Below are 18,103 nucleotides of genomic sequence, written 5' to 3'. Positions count from 1 at the left end.
TCAAAGATCCAGGCTCCTTACATCTCTGCTTCTGCATTTCAATGTGAGGTCCCTTCCTGAACTGTCTCAGCTCTGGAGGGATGGTCATCACCTCCATGTGCAGAACCAGTCTCATGATCTGGAAGGGGGGCTGGGAAGGGTAGTTTCCTTTGTGTCCTGGAAGGATGAATATGGAACAGCTTGGGTGAACACATAGTACCATTTCTGCAGCAACTACCTTGGTGTTTTTTGTTTTGCTTTGTTTTTAGTAAACAACCATAAAGCCATTACCCTACATTAATTTTTTTAAAGATTTTATTTATTTATTTATTTATTCATGAGAGACACAGAGAGAGGGAGAGAGAAGCAGAAACACAGGCAGAGGGAGAAGCAGGCCCCATGCAGGGAGCCCGATGTGGGACTCGATCCTGGGACTCCAGGATCACGCCCTGGGCTGAAGGCAGGCACTAAACCACTGAGCCACCCAGGGATCCCCTACCTTACATTAATTTATTGAAATAATTAGAGATCCTTATAGATAAGGAAACTGAGGCCCACAGAGGTTGAATAATTTGCCTAAAATCACACAAATAATAGCAAATTCAGGATTTAAAACCAGGTTTGCATTTATCTGACATCTGTACTCTGTATTGTTCATGTGGCAGACCTTCGGACTCTAAGGGGAATGGGTGGGGTGACTACCTTTACCCTCAAGTGACAGCATACACACCACTGCCTGGTCTGTCTGTGACAGCCACACCTGGATCCATGAAGAAGAAACACCCTTTGCTGACTCAGAAACCCCACACCGTAGATGTGACACCTTACAAAAGACATTCAATGGCTCCTGACAATTTTTTCATTTAGGCATGAAATATGTAAAGCATATTTTGATCTTTGATTTTCTTCCATTTCCCATCTGTTCTTCATTAGGAGTTCAAACTTAATAACCTTCTAGAGTTGGTATCCAATTCAGAAGCTGACACTCCTTGGAGAGGTTCTTTGTTGCAAGAGGATGGATTGGATCACTTGGATTTTTTTTCTCCTGCTGCTCTCTCTGTAAGTCCATCTGCTTTTCTCACCCTCCTGATTTGCTCCTCTTCATCCAAAAAGTCAAACTCACTTGTGGGTGAAGCATGAGATCACCTGGTGTATAGTTTCAGGAGGAGCATTTGAATGGTCCAGCGACCCTTCTGTTCTCTCACTTGTGCCTAAGATCCCATCATTCAAAGACCTGCGTTTTAGCTTAAGAGGACCCTTTTCTCTTATCAAGATGCCTGGGAAAGGAAACTGTGCCCCGGTAGGAAATGTTTTCAGTGGCTGGGGAAAAATCTTGAATTAAGCAGATTTCAGAGGAGAAAGAAGGAACACAGGAATACAGAGGACACAGGGAACAGAGGGCATGGGAAAGTGGTGCGGCTGTAGCAAGAACGTTGATTTGGGGAGTCTCACATATGCCACCAGACCTTAGATATGGGTCAGCAAGGCATCCAACCTCTCTGACCCTTTGTTTCTTCATCTACAAAATGGGGAAGTATCAGATATTTCTTCCAGGGTCATCAGTGAGAATTGACAGAGATGCCACAGACAACTTCCATTAACACCATGCTTTACAGCATGGCAGGAAAATATTTTGAAATATTAACTGAAGTTTCTCTCTCAATCTCTTTCTCTCTCTCTCTTCTTTTTAAAATTCTGTGCATTTATTTATGTACTGTGGCCAGTCTTGTCATTCGGGCAGCAGCCAGGCCATGCAACATTCATTGCCTCTGGGAAAGGATGACACAGCAGAACACAGATAAGGAAGGAGCTGAATTCTTGGCTTTTGAATTTTAAAAGCCAGCCAAGGACTGGGCATATGACAAAGGATTTGGAAGGCTGTAAAAGGGAAGCCATCCTGTATCTAAAACTGGGAATGATTCTCTGGGCTGTAGAACAGAGTTAGGTGAGCAGTAAAGGGAACATACACATCCTGAGAAAGGACAGAGAGGGCTTGAGATCAGGAGTGAACTACGGTGTTGTAAGATACTGTGGGGCCACACATGAGCAAAGGCATCTCTGCAGAAGCTGGTGCAGTAACTAAATGCCAATAACCAGATGACCTCCATTCCTGACACCCCAGAGGTGACCGATCTCCAAGGTGGTCCCCAGTGAGTATGAACTCATGCAGTCTCCTCCCTCATTAAGTTAGGACTGTCTGTGTGATCAATATTGTACAGGAGAGGTGACTTCTCAAGTGAGGTCATAAAGGGCTTTGCGGCTTCCACCCCATTCTCTTGGATCTCTGGCTTTGAGGAAAGCTATATTGGGAGGAACCTGAGCAGTGCTGTGGAGCAGCCCATATAGAAAGATGGGAGGCCCCCTGCTAAAAGCCAGTGCTAACATGTAAGCCACATGATCAAGCCTTCTTGGAAATGGAAGCTCCAGCCCAGTCAAGCCTTCAGATGAGCCTGCAGCCTCAACTTATATCTGACTGTACCCTCATGAGAGCCTGACCACCTAGCTCACAAGTCTCCAACAACCTACAGAAGCCACATGCCATAATAAATGTCTATTATCATTTTAAGCCACTACATTTGGGGAGATAATCTGTTATGCTGCAGTTCATAACTGATGCATTCAAGTTGGCATACCAAAATTTCTCTGGAATTTAGACACAATTGCAGAGAAAGGAGGCAGAGGACCCTAAGTGGACTATGCTTGTATTTCTTTTCTTTTTTAAGATTTTATTTATTTGTTAATGAGAGACACACACACAGAGAGAGAGAGAGAGAGAGAGAAGAGAGAGGCAGAGACACAGGCAGAGGGAGAAGCAGGCTCCATACAGGAAGCCCAATGTGGGACTCTATCCTGGGACTCCAGGATCACCCCCTGAGCTGAAGGCAGACGTTCAAACACTGAGACACCCAGGTGTCCCTGTGCTTGCATTCCTGCCACCTGGTGCAACACAGGCTTGAATAAAAAATTATACTCAATTACACAAAAGTACACTTCTATTTCTAGACTACCCGAGTTCCCACATTTACCTGTATTCCAGCAATCCATTCTAAAGGACTTCCATGGGTCTTTCAGGACTGTGGGAGTTTGGGGAAGCCAGGACAAATGACACTTGATTTTTGGGACAGGGATGCCTTTTTCCCTAAATGGGCAGATAAGGTGATGAAGAGATAGAATTTCTCTACTTCTGAGACATGGAGACCACTTAGCCTGTGTGTGTGTGTGTGTGTGTGTGTGTGTGTGTGTGCCTCCTTGGGGGCCCCTTTTTGCTCCTCACTGCCTCCCTTCCTGTGAGCATGCGTGAGTTCTGCTTGACACCTAAGCCCTTCAATTTGTCTCGTTAGAAAACCCTTGTGTTAAAGAGGCCATTAAAAAAAGAGGGAAAGATAAATTGCCTGAAGCCTCAAGGCCCAGGAGGAAAGGGGAGAGCAGGTGATGGAAAACAGGCCTGTGATTGCAGGGCAGGGGGTGGCCCAGGAGCCAGGGCAGGCAAAAACTTCCACTGGAGATGTCAAAATATTTGAAAATCCTCTTTCTTTGGTGAATTGAGTTACCAAAATGTATTTCTTCTCCTTTTTTGCACACAGAGAAGAATCTGGAAGAGAGGTTAAGAGCACAATTTCCAGAGTCAGGTAGAGGTCAGCTCTGTCCCTTTATAGCTGCTGTCTGACCTTGGGCAAGTCTCAGAACCTCTCTGACCCTCAGTTTCCTCGTCTAGAAAGAGGGATAATGATAAGCCTATAAATGGCCTGGAATCTTCCCCTGCATTTGTATTTGTGTCCTTTGCAGTGTGATGTCACATCTCTACCCATCTCGAGGTAGAGTTTTCCCCACAACTCTTCATTCTGGGCTATCCATTTGGCTCAGTCTGGTCAACAGAATGTGTGTGGGGAGTAATGGTACGCCAGTCCTAAGCCTAGGTCTCAAGAGGCTTTGTTCACTCTGTTCTCTGATCTCCACAAGGAGAAGGGCAGGGAGGCCCCAATGGGACCTGAGAGCCTGCATTTTCAACATGGGCTCAGTGGATGCTGATGATGCTGGTCCAGGCGCCGGTTGGTGAATGAGATGCCACATGGAGCAGATATGGGCTGTCCCCACGGAGGCCATTCTACAACACCTGGTACCCAGGTAACCAGAGATGCCTAAGGGAGCCAGCCCCTATCTGCCAGGACAGACCTGGAAAAGCAGAAGAGCCAGTGGACTCATAAACTTGTGGGCAATAATGTACTCACTCATATTGGTTTAAGCCACTAGGGTTTGGGATGGTTTGTTAGGCAGCTACGGCTTGCAGATACACCCCTATCTTAAGGAGTTGCTATAGGGAGGAAAGACAATCACTAAAATAGCAACCACTGCCTGAGTGCTGACTGCCTGGCACCATGTTCAGGACTGACATGCTTGACATCTCCAAGACTTGTGGACAGAAGAGCAACAGGGCATCATATCGCCTCTAACACAGCCTGGCACATAGTACCTGCTCAACACGTGCTGTTGGATGCTGCTGAGGTTGGGACTGCTAAGGCCTCTGGTTCAGTGGTGGCATGTCGGCGTTAGCCTCTGTATGACTGTGTCTGGAGGCCTCAGTGAGCACTGAACCATGGGAAGAGTAGGAGGCAGTGTCTCTGGGTGCGGGGGTGCTACAGGGAATGAAATTGGGTCAAGGAAGGGGTGAGGGCACCACCTGGGGTGTTCCATACTCTCCCCTCACCAGTGTGGCACCTGGACCAGCATCACTGGCATCCACTGAGCCCTTGCTGAAAATGCAGACTCTCAGGTCCCATCTGGGCCTCCAGATTCAGCATCCACATTTTAACAAGATCTCCAGGGGATTTAAAGTTTGAGGTGACGTTAGCATTCATTTGGAACATTGCTTTCCAACCTACCTGCACTGAACGACTGATATGTTTTTCTTAAATCCCATTTCATTGCAGAATGACCTTTTGCAAAAAACATTTAAAAATGAATTTTTGAAAAATTAAATGAGAAATTAAAATTCAGGATAATCTGGGTAGCTCAGTGGTTGAGCGTCTGTCTTTGGCTCATCATGATCCCAGAGTCCTGGGATCGAGTCCCATATCAGGCCGCTGGCAGGGAGCCTGCTTCTCCCTCTGCCCATGTCTCTGCCTCTCTCTCTGTGTCTCTCATGAATAAACAAATAAAATCTTAAAAAAAAAGAGAAACTAAGCTGCACACAAAATCCAAGCCCTTGTGTTTTTATCATTACATTCAACAGATATAAAATTGCTATCTGTCAACTACTACAAAAGTTTCTAAATACTCTCTCTATGTGTACCTGACTGTGCACAGGTGACCAGCAGTTTACTACCTGGCGTGGGCTGCGGACCACGCTCTGAGTAGTGCGATTCTGGAGTCAACAATGATAAAGATACGGATACAATATGATCACACAATTGTGGGCTGGACGTTGGCTGGGGTTAAGGACTTATAAGCCTATGCACCTTGGAGTCCTCTTGGCAACCTGTGGGGCGGGTGCATGGTTTTATTTTTGCTTCCCAGACAAGGCAGTTGAGGCTCAGAGAGGCTACCTGACTTGCCTAAGGTCACACAGCATGTAAGTGGGGTAAGCAGAGCCCACCCGTTTAGCCACTACAAGGCAGGAGGAGGGAGAGGAAGGCACCACCAGTGAGAGGCACAAGGACTTTGTTCCCCGTGCCCTGTGTGAGTGACAGCTGTCAAAGAGCCAGGCAGCGGGCACTTGCTGCTTCAGAGCCCGACGAGCTGCCTGCCAGCCCGGGGCCAGGAGAATCTCCCTCGCGCCACGTTTTTGGGTGCAGCCCGCAGGGAGCCTGCCCGGCCCCTGGCACCACCCTGGCCTGCCGGGCGGCAAGGGGTGGGGGCCACGTGGCTTGCAGACAGCTTCTCTCCTTTGCCGTCTCTTTCCCCTGGAGCCATGGGGGCCGGGGAGGGCCCAGGCCGAGGAGGGGTCTGGCAGGCTGGGTGATAGCTAGTTATCGACAGGTTGATGACTGCCACAGAAGACTGCCCGAGGACATGGAGGCGGGAGCCGCTTCTGAGGCCCGCTGCTCCCGCAGAGCTGGCTGCCAGCGTCTCTGCCCAGGGCTCGGCGCTTCCCCTCACCATCTCATTAATCCTGATTTACAGAAAAAGGCAGCAGGCAGGGGCCCTCTTAACAGGCCGAGCGGGCGACTGATTTGCCTTCACTGAAGACAATAGTGCCCAGGAGACCCGGCATTGCTGAATTATTCAAATCAGCCATGGCAGGGAAATCTGAGGACAACAGAGTGGTGGGGGTCCCTGGCCCCCAGACAGCCCCCGTGCCTGCCCCCGGGGTGGGCCGTGTCCCCCGGCGTGGGGTGGCTGACACCGGTCCCCTTGCCCGAGACACGAGCAGCAGGCCCAGGCCACCCCCCTCTCTGGACGGGAGTCACAATTGGTGTTGATGGTCTCTAAGCACCTTAAAGCTCTAGTAATAGTTCCAAAATGACATTTCCCACCTGCTGGTCCCGGGGGGGATATTCTAACAAGGACTTCGGGATGAACATGGGATGGGGGCGGGAGGATGAAGGCGGCAGGAGAGGACTATTCCGAGAAGGGTGGTGTGTGTGTGTGTGTGTGTGTGTGTGTGTGTGTGTGTGTGTGTATTTCAAAGAAGTGGAGGACATGGGGTGAACCCCAGTGTGACAAACCCTAGTTTCTGCTCCTGGGGAGAAAAAAGACATAATGAATGGGCAGGTAAGCTATTCAGAGAATTTGCAGAGATTCTGGAGCAAAGGTGCTCAGACTCGGTGTTGACACGGGCTGAGGAGGGCGCATGTCACGGCACAGCGGGCTCCCAGCAGGGAGGGAGACTTTGCAGAACAGGAGGGGTTAACTGAGGCCCTCAGGGGGCAGGGACTTGTCCAGGGTCATTGGTTAGTTGAGAAGAAAAGTCCTGGAATCCAACTTGCAGTCAGGGGCTCTTTGTTGATGATAGTAGCGATGACCCTTTATGGAGTGAGGACAGCATTCTGGGCTGGATGTAAGGGCTTTGTTGTGTATTATCTCTGTTAACCTTGTGACAATCTCACGAGGCTGGTGTGACTAGTACCCCCGTCCTCCTGAGATTCAACCACCAGGCAGGCTAGGAAGTGACACATCTGGGACTGGGAAGGTGGTCTGTGTGAGGCTGGGTCGGTTCTTTTTTTTTTTTTTTTTTAATTTATGACAGTCACAGAGAGAGAGAGAGAGAGGCAGAGACACAGGCAGAGGGAGAAGCAGGCTCCATGCACCGGGAGCCTGACGTGGGATTCGATCCCGGGTCTCCAGGATCGCACCCCGGGCCAAAGACGGGTGCCACACCACTGCGCCACCCAGGGATCCCGGCTGGGTCGGTTCTTAACTGCTACACTTTGGTGAGGGGTAAGGGGTACCAGGATTCCAGCCCGCCCCAAAACATGCCTCCTCACCAAGGCTGTGTGTGGTACCCATCCCATCTCCTAGTGATGGCTTCCGTAGGTCAGGCATTGCCACCTGCCTGATGTCCCCCATGGGGAAGGGCAGAGAGAGGGTTTAACCCTTCTCAAAACGACCTACTTGACAGCACCTGAAAGCGTCTGCCCTGAGCCCAGACAAACCTTGTGAGGAGGGGAGGAAATTTATTAATAAAGGGGTTCAGGATCTCTAGGCACCAAATCCAAGTCTTTGGGAAGCCAATGGTTTCTTCTGTGTACACCTGACTGTCAGCAGGACACTTTTCTCTAGAGGATGCAGAAGCTGGGGACTGGTGGGCTACACCACCCATGTGTGTTGGTGGGAGACGGTCCACTGTGGTGGGTGCATGAGTAACAGCCTCTGCTTTTCTGCCTCAGCCAGGTAACAACAGCGACAATAACAATACTACCACCATTAGGGGTAGGTAGGAAGAGTGATCTTTTCTTTTTTTAATTTTTAAAGATTTTATTTATTTATTCATGAGAGACACAGAATGAGAGAGAGTGAGAGAGACAGAGACACAGGCAGAGGGAGAAGTAGGCCCATGCAGGGAGCCCGATGTGGGACTCGATCCTGGGACTCCAGGATCACACCCTGGGCCAAAGGCAGGCACTAAAGTGCTGAGCCACCAGGGATCCCCAGGAAGAGTGATCTTTATGAGAGTTTGTCACGTGTCAAGTCCTTTAAATGCAGAGGTTCATTTAATCCTCAAGGCCATTTTATGAGGTCAGCATCCAGGAGACCAGTATCATGTCCATTTTGCAAAGAAAAAGACTCAGGCTTGGAAATGAAGCAGCTGCCTGGTTGGAAAGGAGCTAGGGTTTGAACTCAGGGCTTGTGCACAAACATGTGGCCTCTGGGGTATGCTGTGCATGTACCCCTCCTCTCTCCAGCTTGAGGCCCCTCTCCCCAGAGCGGACCCCCTTTTATCCTGCCCACGGTCCGGTCCTCCCATGAGTGGCCTGCTCGTGGGGCTGCTCCGGTGTCCTGGAGTCCCAGGACGGAGGTGTGAGGCTTTGAAGCCACTCAAATGCACCTTTGCAGTCCTGCCTTTACTGACCCTCTTTTCTCAGAGAAACCTGCTTTTCCCAGGGAATGTCAGCTCCATTTGGAATAATCAGCATCTGCATCAGCGAGGTCTCCAGCATCTGTGAGGTGCTGCGCTGCTGCATGGGCCTCCCAGGATCCCCCACCCCCACCCCTGCGGAAAAACCAAAACGAAGAGAGATTTATCTCCTGGGTCAGATAAAGGTGACTAAATGCAAACTGGCCTATTCCTTTCTGCAAACAGTTCCCTGGGGAGGGCTCCTACAAGGAAGAGAAGAGCCAATCGATCAGGGAAATGCTTCGGGGTGACTTACAGGGGAGGCTTAAAGGAAAGAGCCCTCGTGTTTTTACAGCCTCCCGCGACTCATTCAGCCAGTAAAACTCCGGAGACTGCCAACCCCAACCCGCACCCGCGGGGCAGTCAGGCAAAGGCAGGCACTCTGCAGAGCTCCACCTCTGAGACCTCCAGGGTGTTCTTCATTCATCTACGGAGCATCTGTTGAGTACCTACTATGTACCTGCTAAGCACCTCTCCACAGCACTCCCTTCTCTGTTCCTGGGCTCACAGGCATCTTGCTTACAGTCTGGGGAAACAGTGTATCTGGGAGACGGGGTCACCCTTGGAATCACCAATAGCCTCTTTTCCCATTGTCACCTCTCCCTCCTTTCATTAGGGGTACAAGTTTTGTGCTGGGGTGGGTCTTGGTCTGGCAGTGGTCTGCAGACTTTTCCTGCAAAGAGGCAGATGATAGATATTTCAGGTTTGGTGGGCTATGTGATCTTTTTTTTTTTTTTAAGATTTTATTTATTTATTAATGAGAGACACACACACAGAGAGAGAGACAGAGAGAGACAGAGAGACAGAGAGAGAGAGCACGGCAGAGACACAGGCAGAGGGAGAAGCAGGCTCCATGCAGGGAGCCCGATGCAGGACTTGATCCTGGGACTCCAGGGTCATACCCTGAGACAAAGGCAGACGCTCAACCGCTGAGCCACCCGGGCTGTGGGCTATGGGATCTTAACTACTGACTCAGCTGTTGCAATATAAAGATGATATGTAAATGAATAGGCATTGGCTGTGTTCCAATAAAACTTTATTTACAAACACAAGTCATGGACCGGATCCAGCCCATGCACGGCCAATCGTTTTGCTGATCCCTGCAGCAGAAAGTAAAAGATCTGGTTTTGGAGTCACACAGGCCCGAGGTCTCAAGGCCACTTCTACTGTCTTGCTGTGTGACCTGCGGTAGGCTGCTGCCACTCTCTGAACTCTGTTTCCCTTCTGTAAACTAGGATAATGATAGTACCTGCCTCCTGGGCCTTTACTGGAATGAAATGAGTAATGGTAAATGCAGCGGGCGGCTCATAGCTAGTGCGCAAACTGGTAGCTGTTACTGTATAATTAATGACTTTAAACCTTCTGAGAAAAGCCCCCCCCCCTCGTTCTGGGGTAGGGGGAAGCTGGTGTGCTGCTGTTCTGATATTTGGTGGCTCATTATGCTGATAAGATTTCCATTCTTTTCAAGTTAGCACACTTGCATTTTAATGATTCGAAAAGGATGCAGAATGTGTCTCCTTAGGGACAGAACTGGCTGGCTGGCTGGCTTTTCTCAGGGTGATGGTCAGTAAAACTCCCAATACCCCCTCCCCCCCACCTCGAGCCCTTTAGAGACCAGCCTCTGGTTCCCTTTCCTGGCCCCAGGACTGGCTGGGTAGGTCCTGCAGCCGGGTGATCCTCTAGTTGAGGGCTGATCACAAGTGGCCAATTAATCTATTACTTGCAGATACATTTTCCATTAGCCATGGTGGAATCACTGACTTTGAAGCAATTAGTCAGCGTAATGAACTTGAATCTGGGCAAACAGGAGGGAGGGGTTAACCCCTTGGTTCCCAGAGTTAGGCTGTGGTGGGGGGGATGCAGAGAGACTATTTGGGCAAAAGGGAGGTGCTGGGAGGGAGAAGGGTCTGTGAAGCACACTCAGGTCCCCAGGTGGTAGGGACGAGGAAGCCTGGAGCCCGAGGACTCAAACTTGGAGCCAGGGAAGGTGGCTTTCCTAGTCACATGGACATTAGTGAATCTTTTTAACCTGACTTTTCTCATCTGCACAATGGAGTCATCCTAGTACATACTTCATAGGATCATTGTGAGGACCCACTGAGACAAATCATACATAGCCTTGTGTCACGCCCGTGGCAATTTCCCAGGGGATGCTGGTCTCCCTACCACTCTCCCCTAGCTTGCCTGGGGGGCATGAGCAGACAAACAAGGGACTTTCTTGACTTAGGGCTGAAAAGAAGAAGAACTTCTTGCTAAAATTGCCTTAGCTGAGGTCCACGATCAAATGTGTCACAAAAGTGAGGATTCCAACAGGTGTCTTTGCTGCAGGCAGAAGGAATTGGTCCAAGTTTCCCAGACCTATGAGAATGAGACCATTTTCTCTGCCCATCTCGGAGCACCTCCCAGGACTGGCGGTTTTGTTGTAAAAATGACGGGGAAACCATGCACTGGCCAGGTTTTTCCTGGGGCGAATCTGTTTACACCCCCTAAGCCCTCCCAGTCTATGCAGTCTGCCGAGTGGAGGTGACTAGAAGGGTGACAAGATCCTGGGAGTGTCTTAAAGGTGGAACCAACAGGAGCTGCTGAAGGTGTCAGGTGAATAACAGGAAACTGCAGACGACTCCTTGCTTGATTGGAAAAGCTGGGGCCCAGGCCCACCCAGCACTTCTGAGCAGGCAGGGATAGAAATCCCCTCTCTTGGTAGCTCCACTGGAAGTCATTCTGCAAGCTGCCCCGGGGGGAACCTGCCCCCTGTTATGGCCTGAATTTGCTCCATCTCATGAAGTCTGAGTTCTCTCTTATCCTCTAGACACGGACAGACAGCTGGCCCCAGGAGTATTGGATGCTCTGTCTGCCTCGGCAGCGGGGACGGGCAGTTCATCAGCATCCCGGTGCCTGGAAAGCCATTCTACACCTTCTTGCGGCCGCCACCCCCTGCTGGGGAGTGTGCGTGGTGTGTATATTAGCAGGTAAACTGCCCCCCATAATGGAGATGGATGGAACCCAATTTTGTAATAGAGAACCTTTCATTAAGGAAACCACTGCCTTTGGATGATCTAAAGGCGCTAATGGACCAGCCCCAGCTTGGGACTTAATTATATGACTGCTAACGAGCTGTATAGCTCTGAGCTTGCCGGCGCATCTCTCCACCACCAACTGCTTGGCAACTGGGCTCTTTTCTCCCACTGCGGGTCTCAGGTGACACTGCTGGAGATTGTAGGGGATGGATGTGGTGCTCTGGGAGGGTCAGCGTGAGGGCCATTTCCTAAGAAGAGTCTCTGTCTCCCGAAAGGCCCGATAGAGGTGCATGCAGCAGGAGAGAGGAAGGTTAGACACGTAGAAGCACTTTCTGATGGGGGAGGCTCTGAAAATGCTTATGTAAAGCCCCTGAAGTCGTAGCAATGTCGGTATCCATTGCCAGGACCCTGCACCCTCCTGGAGCGGGGCTGGGATCAGAAAGGTCCGGGTAGGCAGGAGAGGGGGAGTCAAGGCTACAAATAGATTACACACAGCGGTGTCTATTACATATAAGGACTTGCGGTCCTCCCAGCCGGTTGCTTGGCGGATGCCTGCAGGCCTCAGGGGAACTGCTAACTCCGCAGGGAGCCCAGTCTAGACCGAGCTCTCTAAAGTAAGAAGCTTCCCCCCGCCTGTCTCCCCAGCACATCGCCCGGTTGATATCCTTCCTAGCTCATCATCATCTATAATTATCTTGTTTTATTAATGCATTGGCTTATTTACTGTCTGGTTCCTGCATTCCTGTCACCTCTGGGCCAGCAGGGGTCTTTGTCTGTCTTTTTTGCCTCCGTATCCCCAGTGCTTGGAACTCTGTCTCGTATGTGGTTCGAAGGGATGAGCGGATGAGCTCCTCAGTATTTAAAAGATACACACGTGGCTCCGAGTAGCACGGAGCACTTCTTCCCAAGATTTCCTTATTGTGGTGAAATACGCCTGCCACAGCATTTGCCATCTTCACCATTTCTAAGTGTCCAGTCGGGTGGCAATTAAGTACGTTCAACCGTGTTGTGCAACCGTCACCGCCATCCGTCTCTAGAACTTTGTCCTCTTCCTCCCAGACAGAAACTCTGTCCCCATCACACACTAACTCCCCACACTGCCCCTGGTACCTTCTGTTCTACTTTCCGTCTGTAGGAATTTGCCTACACTAGGCACCCCCTCCAAGCAGAGCCTATGCTGTTTGTCCTTCTGAGCTTGGCTTATGTCACTCGGCATCACGTCCTCAAGGTTCTTCCCCATTGTGATATGTGTCAGAACCTCCTCCCTTTTTTTAAAAAAAGATTTTATTTATTTATTCATGAGAGACAGACAGACAGAGAGAGAGAGAGAGAGAGAGAGAGAGAGAGGCAGAGACACAGGGAGAGGGAGAAGCAGGCTCCATGCAGGGAGCCCGACGTGGGACTCGATCCCGGGACTCCAGGATCACACCTGGGCTGCAGGTGGTGCTAAACTGCTGAGGCACCTGACTGCCCTACCTCTTCCCTTTTTGATGGCTGAGTGGCAACCTGTAGGATGCCAGATCGCATTGATTTATCCATTCACCTGTTGCTCGTTGCACGTTTGAGGGAAGGTGTGTTAGGTGGTGTCGGTTGGGAAATCAGACATTTCTGCTTCTCTGCAAACTGCAAAATAAGAGAGGTTTCCCATCCCGCCTCCTCTGCTGTCTAGTGGTTTGTGCTCCAGTGATGCCAAATTGCTTCATGCGCCCGTACCTTTGCCTGTGCCGTTGCCTCTGATCCAAGTGCCCTTTCTGTTGCCCTTTCTGTTGGCCTGGACAAGACTCATTTCATTGATTTTAGGGTCAGTGAAAGCAGGGACCTCATCTCTTCTATTTGCCTCTTTCCAGCCTGTTAGACTCACAGCGTGTGTGCATGTGACTCATTCATTCAAAACCACGCGCCTCCCAAAACCACGCATCCACCTTGATTGCGTCTCCTGTTCTGCAGCTACTTTTGGCTACTTTTTAGTTGTCATAGTCATGGAAAGACGTGTGTCTGTCCTACTAGGCTGTGTGCTCCTTGAAGGCGGAGGCCGTGTCTTCCTCATCTTTGTACCCCTCCCTGGGCATCTGACACCAGCCCCAGCGTCAGTGTCTCCTGAATAAAGATGAATATTGTACACAGAGCTCAGCTGATTCCCTGCGCCCTGTCCCACCCCAGCTCCCTGGCTTCAGGCAGGCTTGACTTCATCTCAGCAGGGGCTGGAGAACCACAGGACACTGGCCCAAGCTTATGCTCTGTCGATGACCGGCTGTGCAGTGATACCGTGCGAAAGTCCCCATTAAAACTGTCATACAATCTCTTCCACGTGTGTGCAGCCCGGACATTCATTAGCTTACCTGAGCCCCCAACTACCCACCGATGGTTAACCAAAGAGATTCGTATGTTCATTTTACAGGACGGGAAACTGAGGCTCTGGTGGGTGTGGCTTTGCTAAATGGCACAGAGCTAGTTAGTAGCAGGCTGTACCAGCACTTCGATTTCCTGCCTCTCGAGTCCTGATTGTTCCTCTTTTCTTCCATTCTGGGTGAACGGCTTTTATTAAATGCTTAAAATTTGTCATTAGAAGCTTAAAACTGATTTGATTAAATGCCTAAAATTTGTCACTACCAACAAAAACAACCCAAGTGACTGCTAGGTTTTGCTGAGCCCTGGTTCTCGTCTGGCACGGTGCTTGGAATTTTGACCATTATGGAGCAGGCTCTTGGCATGAGGTGGTTTCCCAAACACCTGCTTTTGATGAAACCGAAACCAACAGGGATTTGACTTGTGCCTCTTTTGGATCAGAGCGACATATGGAACTTGGGGACATACAGAAGTTGGGGAAAGGAGAGACCATACTTATTCCCTGGCCCTGACTGAAGTCATGGCATCCATCCCTCTGGGACTCTATTATCCCCATCTGTGAAATGGGTGGTTGGATGAAATTTATACCCCAAGCCTTCTCAGAGCTGACACGCTGCCCCCAGCTCGAGCATGACTTTCTCCTCATGCAGAATGATCCTGGGGTCAGTGATAGGGACTCTGCCTCCCCACCTTAGAAACCTTGGACCGTCAGCTGAGCGAGGAAACGCTAGCAACACAAGAAAGCCACACGCGCCACATTCTTCAATGGCAGCAATTTTCCGTGTAATTAAGTTTATTCATCATGTATATTAAGGGGAAAATGGAGACGCATGATCATCACAGCCCATTTGCCAACAACATCCATCTCTCAAGCGTCGCTTCTGTGTTCCCCAAGACCAACTGCCATGATAGATGCAGGGCCCAGGAGAGCCATCTGGCGTGAGGTGTGCTGAGAGCTCAAGTCCCCGCAGGGTTCGGGGCTCAGCTACTCAGGCAAGACACTTCAGTAGAAACGGCCCTGCCCTCAAGGGGCTCACAGCCCAGGAGTCCATGGGTGACGTTGACTATTGCTTTTGGTTTGTCTTCTTCCAGCAGAGCGCTGGCCATGTTATCACCAGGCTAGGATGTGGAAAAACAGTGTTGATTTGATGCCACATTTTACCAATCTAAATGTTGGGGGCACCTGGGTGGCCCAGTTAGTTAAGCATCTGCCTTCGGTTCAGGTCATGATCCTGGAGTCCCGGGGTCGAGCCCCACATCCCTGCTCAGGGAGGAATCAGCTTCTTCCTCTCCCTCTGCCCCTCCACCATCTCATGCTCTCTCTCTTTCTCAAATAAAAGAGTAAACTAAAATAAAATAAAATGCCATAGCATCCACTGGCTTTCTTTCTTCAGATGCACATGTAAGCCTCAGCCTGACTCCTTGCCCATAGAGGGGCTTAACTCACTTAGCAAATTCACTCAACAAATATTTGAGTGTTTATCCCAGTGGTAGACACCATCCCTGGCTTTTGGGGCCAAGCAGTGAACAAAACAAAGATTGTTGGCTTCCTGAAGCTTACTTGGTGAATGTTTTGGAATAAAAGAAAGGCCGAATGAGTAGGCACACAGGAATCACTTCATTCATTCAGTGAACACTGAATGCCAGCTATGGACAGCGCCGTGCTAAGCACCCATCATTAAAATGGATCTGAACAGTGTATCCTTTGCCTTCATGGGGCTTGTATTCTAGTAGAGGAATCACATCAATGAGTGACTCCTTACAAACGAGGATAAAATGCTTTGAGGGAAAGAGAGGTGTTTTTTGAAAGGGGGTGAGGGGATCTTGCCCTAGGGAGGATGGGGAGAGGGAGGGATGCTTAAGCTGAAGCCTGAAATAGCGGGGTTTGCTTCAGGTAGGAGGAGAGAGAGTGGAGTGGGATGGGGTAGAAATGTGAGGCTCCGTCTGTGAGGCTGCCCCAGGCTGCCAGCATCTGAGGACCCCAAAGCAAAATGATTTAAAAAATGGGGCAATGTGTCATCTTGTGTAAAAAGAAGCCCAAAGGCAGGTTAATTCATGGGCTCAGTGGCATCACCAAAGACCCAAATTCTTTCCATATGTTCCATGTTGTCTTTTAAAAAAATTTTTTTAAAAAGATTTTATTTATTTATTCGTGAGACAGAGAGAGAGAGAGAGAGAGAGAGAGAGAGAGAGGCAGAGACACAGGCAGAGGGAGAAGCAGGCTCCATGCTGGGAGCCCGACGTGGGACTTTATCCTGGGTCTCCAGGATCACACCCTGGGTTGAAGGTGGTGCCAAACAGCTGAGCCACCCAGGGATCACTGTTCCATGTTTCCATCCGTTCACTCTGCTTTCCCGAGTGCAGGCTTCTGTTGTACTTCCTCATGGTCACAAAATGGCTGCTGCGGTTCTTCCTCATGCAACAGCATCCTAAACCAGCAGAGAAACTTCCATTCCTGAGACCCCTTTAAAAGAGAGACAGACCCTTCTTCCCCTTTCCTCCTAGGAGATTTCCCGTTGGTCAGAATTGGGTTGATTTGTTGGGATTGAGGGGATGCTGTGAGGTGAACAAGAACAGCCTGGCTAGGAGGCCAGGGGAACCGGAGTTGGAGTCTCCCGTGCTGAAGTCGATTTGCTGTGTGACCTTGGATAAGTCTCTTTCCCTCTCCGGGTCCGAAGCTCTCAATCTGAAACACTAGATGATCTCAAGGGTCTTTCCCTCTGTAAGGTTTTAGGATTCTAAGTGGGGTCCTTGTTATTATACATTGTCTTACATTTTTGTCTTCCTGGTTCCCTGGTGGGTGGCAGGAGCCATGTGATGATGAGTTCTGGCCCGAGAGTCGAGAGCACGTTCCTTTCTGGGCTGGGGCAGTTAATGGCTGGTTGGAGACTCTCAGGATTTCTCTTTCTCTCTAGTACGGCCACAGGTAACATTTAAGATGGAGACTGGGCCCCATCCACCTGAGTCCCTGAGTGACTCATGAGAGCCACCCTCCTCGTGTCGGCATGAGACGCAGGTGGCACCTGTGTGAGATGCACCTGTGAAGATTTGGGGGGTCCTTGTTATGTAGCATAGCCTGCCCCATCCTGACTGATCTGATGATGATGTGGGCGACACAAAAGGCGAATTGACTGTGGGCCAGGCACCGTGTTAAGCCCTTTGCTTCTCTCTTACTACTCACCCCTCACGGCCGCCCGTGATGGGATGGGCACGACTAGCAACCCTGTTTCCAAGATGAGCCACCAGAGCCTCAGACAGAGAAAGTCAGTAACTCAAGGTCGCACAACGGGGAAGGGCAGAGCCAGGATGGAACGCAGGTGTGCCTGACTCAGAGGAATTAATCCCAGCACTATCCGGATTGATGAAGCTTGGTGGCGCTTTTGCTCAGGGCTAAGGAATGAGCTTGAAGAGCAAAGCATGTACCTGCATGTGTGTGAGGCTCGCTCTGACCCTGGCTCTGCTGCAGAGAGGCCCTGGCGGGGGATAGGATGGGGTGTCCCAAAGGCAGGGGAGACCCCCAGCCGGGCCCAGGTCTCTGCAGCCGTGTCCTCCCCTCCTTTGCAGCTTCCTCTGCCCCAAGCTCCCCGCGGGCTGTGAGCCAGCACTGCCTTTTAAGAGACCTAATTAAGCCCCAGTGAGGAGGTGGGGCGCAAGGCTCACAGCCTGCAGCTCCTTGGAGTGGGGAGGGGTGGCAGGGCAGCTGTGGGTCCCGAGCAAGGTGGCAGAGTCAACAGCGCTACTAGCAGCGGCCACCGCGGCACCTGGCTAGCCCTTGTCAGCTGTAAACCCACGCTGCCATTAGCATTGCTATTATGAGAATGATCGTTAGTCCCGCTCAGGGCTGTGATTAGCACTTATGGAGCACTTTTGGGTCACCATTAAGATCTCCCCGAGAGATGAGATCCTCTCCTCCCTGCCCCGTCCACACCTAGCTGCCTTATCAGGAGCTTTGAGGGAGGGGGTCCATCTAGAAGAGCCTGGGCCTTTGGGTGGACTTTTTGCCCCATTTTACAGATAGGGAGCCTGAGGCTTGGACAGGCCGTGTGCAAGGCCACAGAGAGCCCGGATGACAGGGGGCTGGTGTAGGCCACTGGGCCCCAGTCACTCTCAGGGCCCTTCAGGACTGTGGAGGCAGTGATGATGGGGACACGGAGCCTGCAGGGAGGCAGGGCTCCCCAGGGGTCACTCTGGGGCTGTGCCAGCCCGG

This window comes from Nyctereutes procyonoides, unplaced genomic scaffold (genome assembly GCF_905146905.1).
Source record: "Nyctereutes procyonoides isolate TBG_1078 unplaced genomic scaffold, NYPRO_anot_genome, whole genome shotgun sequence".
Taxonomy (NCBI): Eukaryota; Metazoa; Chordata; class Mammalia; order Carnivora; family Canidae; genus Nyctereutes; species Nyctereutes procyonoides.
This window is presented reverse-complemented; position numbering follows the sequence as displayed.